This window comes from Micrasema longulum, unplaced genomic scaffold (genome assembly GCF_059751315.1).
Source record: "Micrasema longulum isolate JH-2025_06_02 unplaced genomic scaffold, ASM5975131v1 h1tg003629l, whole genome shotgun sequence".
Taxonomy (NCBI): Eukaryota; Metazoa; Arthropoda; class Insecta; order Trichoptera; family Brachycentridae; genus Micrasema; species Micrasema longulum.
In genome coordinates, this window is record NW_028280664.1 from 21670 (window position 1) to 28427 (window position 6758).

The window sequence follows — 6758 nt, forward strand, 5'->3', positions numbered from 1 at the left end:
AATTCTTTGAAGAGCAAGTCACAAGGATAACGAAATGTTTTTTTTAAATGACTCGGATTAAAGATTTCTGTGCAATTGCTACATGTTCAAGGGCGGTTTTTACAATGCGAATGTTGATGGATGCAATGTTGATGGAAGCAATGGATGCAATGTTAATTACCATGCGGATATTGATGGATGCAGAAATAGAGGAAGACCGAGAAAGACATGGCATGATCAAATCCAACAAATACTTTTAAATGGACATGTCAAAAGTAGGAATAATCGGCGCGCGTACATGAGAAGATGTATGAATGTAGAAGAAGCCAGATATGTGTGCAAAGATCGAGTGTTGTGGCGTTTTATCCTCTCTGCCTACCCTTACGGGGAAACGGCGTGATGGTTTGTTTGTTGTCATTCTAGGTTCATTCAAATATACACGAATTTTATTACTTTCGTACCGACGGAAATTCAAAAGCGGCGAGATTATTTTTTTCACTAGAACCCCTAAGGACGTCTCAATTTTTCTTGTATTTTTAGGTAATCAGCATAAGACAGACTTTTTAACTTTGACAGCTGACTTCGGACTGGTTTGTTTGTTCTGGAGCGAATTAGTATCGTCCTTTTAAATGTTATGTAAGCCGAGTTTAAAACATAATTCCAGTAAAACCAAATCAGTTTGATTTAATAAACATATTTATTTATTTATTAAAGTATACACGGCACAAATGCCTTTTATAAACATAATCAAAAATACAATTAACATACAGTGTTCTATTATGAAATAATATATTAAACAATATAACTATAAACAATATTTTGAGTTTGTCCAAATCTTTGTAGACAAGGACTGGATTCAACTCCCTGGGAAGCTGCTTACATCAACATATTACAACAGAGATGAAGAACATTTAAGAAAAGGTAATATAGAAGTCTAGGCATCTACAGGGCTTATGACCTGTCAATGGCTGGTTTAAGTGGCCACTTTACACACTGTGTAACATTCATCATTCTGCCTATATTTGAACATCTATATTCCTTCAATTCTTTCATCTGTTGATGTTAGTGAAGTTAAAGAGCTGAAACCTTTATTTATGCGGGTGAGATTCATCTAATTGAATTGTTTCACCTACATACTAGGCAACGCCTGAAAATATATTTTTTTTTTTTTTTTAATTTCTATAAATTCATTCATCTAATTGAATTTTAAAATATATAAACATTTAAATTTCAAAAACTAAAAAAAATAAAAAAATAAATATCTAGTCGTAGGTTTATAAATATATTTGACATGTATTTATTTATACATTTATTTTTCTTTTTTTATAAATGAACATAAATACTTAAACATCCTAAACTATTTATTTAATAGCAAGTTTAAACTTCCTTTGGCTAATGTGAAAAATATCAATACAACTGATCTGGTTCCCTAGACTGTGCAATCTTGAAATAGGTTAACATATGTTGTTCAATGAAAGTTTTACATTTATCAGCTACATTTTTGTAGGTGTTAAGATTTAAAAATTACAACAGAGATGGAGAACATTTGGAATAAGTGAATATAAACATCTAGACATTTAAAGTGTGGAGGGCACCAACAGCCGTGAGGTTGGCAGAGCCGAAAACCGCTTCGGCCCGCAACGCGTAATCCGATGCAACGTCGGCTGTGTAACATTCACCGTTCTGCCCATGTTTGAACATCCATATTTCCTCAACTCTTCCATCTGTTGACTTTTGTGAAGTAAAAGAGCTGAAACCTTTATCACGTGGGTGAGATTCATCCTAGGGAGGAAATCCAGCCAGTTTGCAAGCATTTGGACATACTCAAACATTGTTGAATAAATATTATGGTATAATTCATAATAAAAAACAAATATATAGCAATTAAATACATAAAAATAATATGTTTACCAATTATATAAAGTACTACATTTAAGGATTTACGTATATTTTTCAAAAAAATCTCTCGCTACACTATTTGTATGTGCAGTTATTTTTATTTTAAAATTTGTTCTACATTTTAAGTCTTTTATATTGGGCAATAAATCATTAAATATTTTTGGAGCAATTACATTGTACTGCTTTTTACCAAAGGCGGTTGATTCAAATGGGACAAAACAGTTAATTTGTGTTGCTGAACGGTTTATTTACTTTGATCGATTACTTTCACTTGTTATCTCGTGCAAAAATCTCCGCCCGGCGAAATTCCAAATATCTACAGAAAGACCTTTATAATCCTTACTCCTGACACTAAAAATATACGGCACTATCGATATTATCCGACATTGCGTCTCGCGTCGTAAACTTTTATGCAGATAAGTTGGATTTTGATAGATTTTTATGGAAGACAGCGTTTAAATGACGATCAAAACTAAGTGACGCGGAAAAGTATTTTGACGATTTCTCGTGATTCAAAGTCGTACAGTAAGACGTTGGTGAAAATCTTCTTGTCAATGTATTCACGATTATTATTTATTTAATTGACGAACTTATGCAGTCCATTCTAACGATGGTAAATACTAACATATTACAACAGAGATGAAGAACATTTTGGAAAAGGTAATATATAAGTCTAGGCGTTACGGGGCTTATGACCTGTCATTGGCTGGTTTAAGTGGCCACTTTACACACTGTGTAACACTCACCATTCTGCCCATATTTTAACATACACATTCCTTCAATTCTTTCATCTGTTGATGTTTGTGAAGTAAAAGAGCTGAAACCTTTATTTATGCGGGTGAGATTCATCTAATTGAATTTTTTCACAAAAAAAAAGTTCACAAAGCTTGGATTTTTTAAAAACCATGCGTGTTAATTTTTTAATAATTTCGGCGAAAAATTTTTTGCACCACAACAGGCCAGGAGGCCCAATTACAGTGGTGAATTACATTACAGAACAACCAGGCTTGAGAAAAATCACATTTTTAATTTTTGTGTTCTCACCGGGAATCGAACCCGGAACCTTCCGTGCGTGAGTCAAGCGTCTTGACCACTACACCACGGAGGCCGCCTTAGACACTTACAAAGCTTATTATAAACATAATCCGATCCCAACGCCCGGCGGTATTTATCCTTTACGTTAGCCGACCGTTTAAATTTTATTACTTGGATTCTTATTTCGAGAATGATGTTTTCAACAGTCGAAGATTTTTTTGTTCGGTATGTCCATATTTTTGTTCGGTATGTCCGAGAAGTAGCTCGTTATAACAATGAATAATTATTATTATTAGTTTATAAATTATATTTATTAGATAAACTTGAAATTTTAGAAATAAACCGCTTAAAAAATTGCCCTGATAAAATAATATTAAACGATCAAGTAACACACGTGCATTCTCCATTATTGTATCCATTAAAATACAAACAATGAAACTAATTTAAGAATAACTACCGGGAATTTTTACTTTCAGAGAATCACTTAATTACCCCATGGGCCCGGAGACATAGCTGCAGATGAAACTACCAACCAGCGGCCCCTGTTAAAGTTTTAAATACATGTAATTCAAATACATTTTCATTATAAAACTTCATAAAAGTATATATTTTACACCAGTTTTTATTATATACATTCAAACAAAACTTATATTCTTAAAATTGTTATTACCTTATACTTAAATGATTTTATTTACATAATTATATAAAATCATGATTTACAACCCCTGCTTGCACTTGTATATAATATAAAAAATTGTTTAGTCTCCCACCAGTCTGACGATGTCGGTCACGACGAAACCCGGTCGCCGGTAAAAAATTTACAAAATAATTATAAACAAAAGTGGAATAAAACTATAAAGTATTTTTATTATTATAATTGATGTCTCCTCGTTCATCCGAGATCTCGCTATTTCCGTGATCGTTATAACCGAGTTCGGCGTATTTCGTTTCTTATTTTATCTATACGGCAAACAAACAAACCATCATGCCGTTTCTCCGTAGGGATAGGCAGAGAGGAGAGAACGCCATAACACTCTATCTTGGCATACAGACCTCGCTTCCTCTACATTCATACATCTTCTCATGCGCGCACGCCGATTATTCCTACTTTTGGCATTTCAAATTTCTATTTTATTTTATTTTATTTTTACATCTGAGCATGTTTTTCATTCTTTATTTCAATTCTTAATTTTTAATTACTCTTACAAATTTTCTTCATTTTTAATATTATTTCCATTTGTAAATACTCACTACAAACTACTAACTTTAAAATATCTTTATATAATTAACCTTACATATAATTGCTTTATAATACGGAAACTTCACTGGTCCATTAGAATTAAGTCTAATTGTGTAAAATATTAAACTTTGTAACTGTACTGTACGTTTCCTAAATAAAAGAAAATAAAAAATAAAAAAATGTCCATCTTCAAGTATTTGATGGACTTGATCGTGCCATGTATTTCTCGGTATTCCTCGTTTTCTGCATCCATCAACATTTGCATCGTAGATCCTTTTAGCCGTTCTTTCGCTGTCCATTCGCTCTACATGTCCAAACCAACGCAGTACCCCTTTCTTGATTCTGTCAATAATGCATGTCTCAGCCTTACACACTTCACGGATCTCGACATTTGTGCACTAATCATGCATCGTTTTACCTCACATTGGCCTGAGGGATCGCATTTCGACAGCATTCAACCTACTTTCATCATCATTTTTCCAATTCCATACTTCGCTCCCGTACATTAGAGTGAGCACTAGTTTAGCCTCCTGCGATAAACATTTGTTTGCCAAAGTATCTATATGGCATACTTGCAAAAGGCCCCCGGGCGTTTATGTGAATTAAATAAATAAAACTAATAAGTTATTAAGGGCGAAATTTCTAACGTTCATAATGTTTATCCGCTTGGGAAGAAACATCGTCATCTCATCATAAAATATGTCATACATAAATGTATGATAACAATATAAAATTCAAGAAAGCAAGAAGCAAGAAGCAATTCAGTCGAATGAGTTTACAACGTAATTGTTAAACTGACAAAATGCTACTAAAGTTGAAATGTTACATCAAAAGTTAAGGACGTTAACATCGAAATGATCTCTTACGTGAAATTTAGCATGCTACATAATGCTATCAAAAATAAAAGTTTATGTAAGAAGATACAATATATTACTTTGTAAAAGTATAACGCTCGTGTATCATGGATCAGAAAGTGTTATATAAAAAATTAAAACTTGAGGAGAGGAAATTTTTACGCTTTACCAATTACAAGCATTTTAATAAAATAAATACAACAACTTTGTTTTTAACCACTAATTTTTATTTTTCACCGACCGGTTTCAAAGCAAAAAAGCTTATTTGTCAAGGTTTACGTAACTAATGAATTGATTCCTTTTTATTTTTTATTTTTTTTATTTATTTATTTACAATTTTAAAAAACCCGTTAGGGTTACATTAGAAATTTAATATTGTCTAGTCATTTTATGTCTCGTCTAGTCTAGTTAGTTCAGTCATCATGTGCTTTTATACGATGTTCCATTGTATTAGTCACCCTATTAAACTCACGCCCCTCCATCTTTTTTCTATTACTCCCTATTTAACTATTTCTCCCACAACATAAAATATTATCATAACCTAACCACTGCATGTAAAGGTTGCTTATTAAAATGCATTTCGTGTTGGTTTTATATTTTTGTGAAACAGCTATGGTGAATGTGTACAGTGTAATTGGTGTCCTGACGAAACTACAAGGTACGTCTCGAAACCGGTAGACATAAAAAAGTCGATAAGTGGTTATTTACAAATATTTAATAACATTCAATCTTCTTCTTTCTTTTTCTTCAGCCTTATTCTCTCCACTACCATCTATTACAACAATTAATAACGAGAAAATGTTCAAAAAGGCTATAAAAAAATGGATAGTGGAGCTAGGTAAAAGTAAAATGGATTGTCTCATTCGTCCAAACCAATATTGAATCAACTGCTCCGCAAGTGTATAGCTTATATTAGGTTTATGTTCTTTCATTGTTCGTTTTGTAATATAAATAATAAAGATGTACATAAATTAATTATAAACATAAATACGTAGTGTTTAAAACTGTCTCAATATTTTGTTAATTATCTCTGCTTATGAAATTAGTCTTCTTTGTTTATTCTTAAATGTAAAAAAAAATATAAAAAAATAACGTTTAATACAATTTATTAAATTCAGTTTTTGATTTGTTTAAATATGTATTAAAAAGTTTCATAACATATGATATTATTAATTTAAGTGGGACCATCTACCAGTGTTAACCTATTATTTTACGACCCTTCATTCTAGAAACAAAGAGTTTGAATTATTGAGGGGTCGCAGTGCAAGTTTGTTAAAGATGTAGATTCGCTTCGGGTTGTGGTTTAATTCTTTGGGCGATCCTGTAATATCTTCGGTACACACTTCCTACTTCCGGCCAAATTGGTATTACCTTGTTTAAAGCGCATTATAAATGAATGTCCGTTCTTTGAATAATTGAATTCCTACCCGGACTAGCATCCCTTCCTTTTCAACATACATCAGGGGAGGAATATTTAATAATACAAGATAAGTGATGATATCTGGACCTTGAGAGAAAGAGAAGGAAGAAAGGTAGACGCGTTTGAAATGTGATGCTGACGCAGAATGTTGCGAATACCATGGACAGCCTTAATAAGCAAGACTTAATATACACTTTTTGAAAATATAATTTGGACTCCTATAGTTCATAGTCCGTAAATCTTATGTACAAGGCCATCTTCTTCCAAGTCGGTTCCTCGATGCTGAGGGTCGTGACCACCATAAACACTTCTGATTAGTCTGTTCCACTAA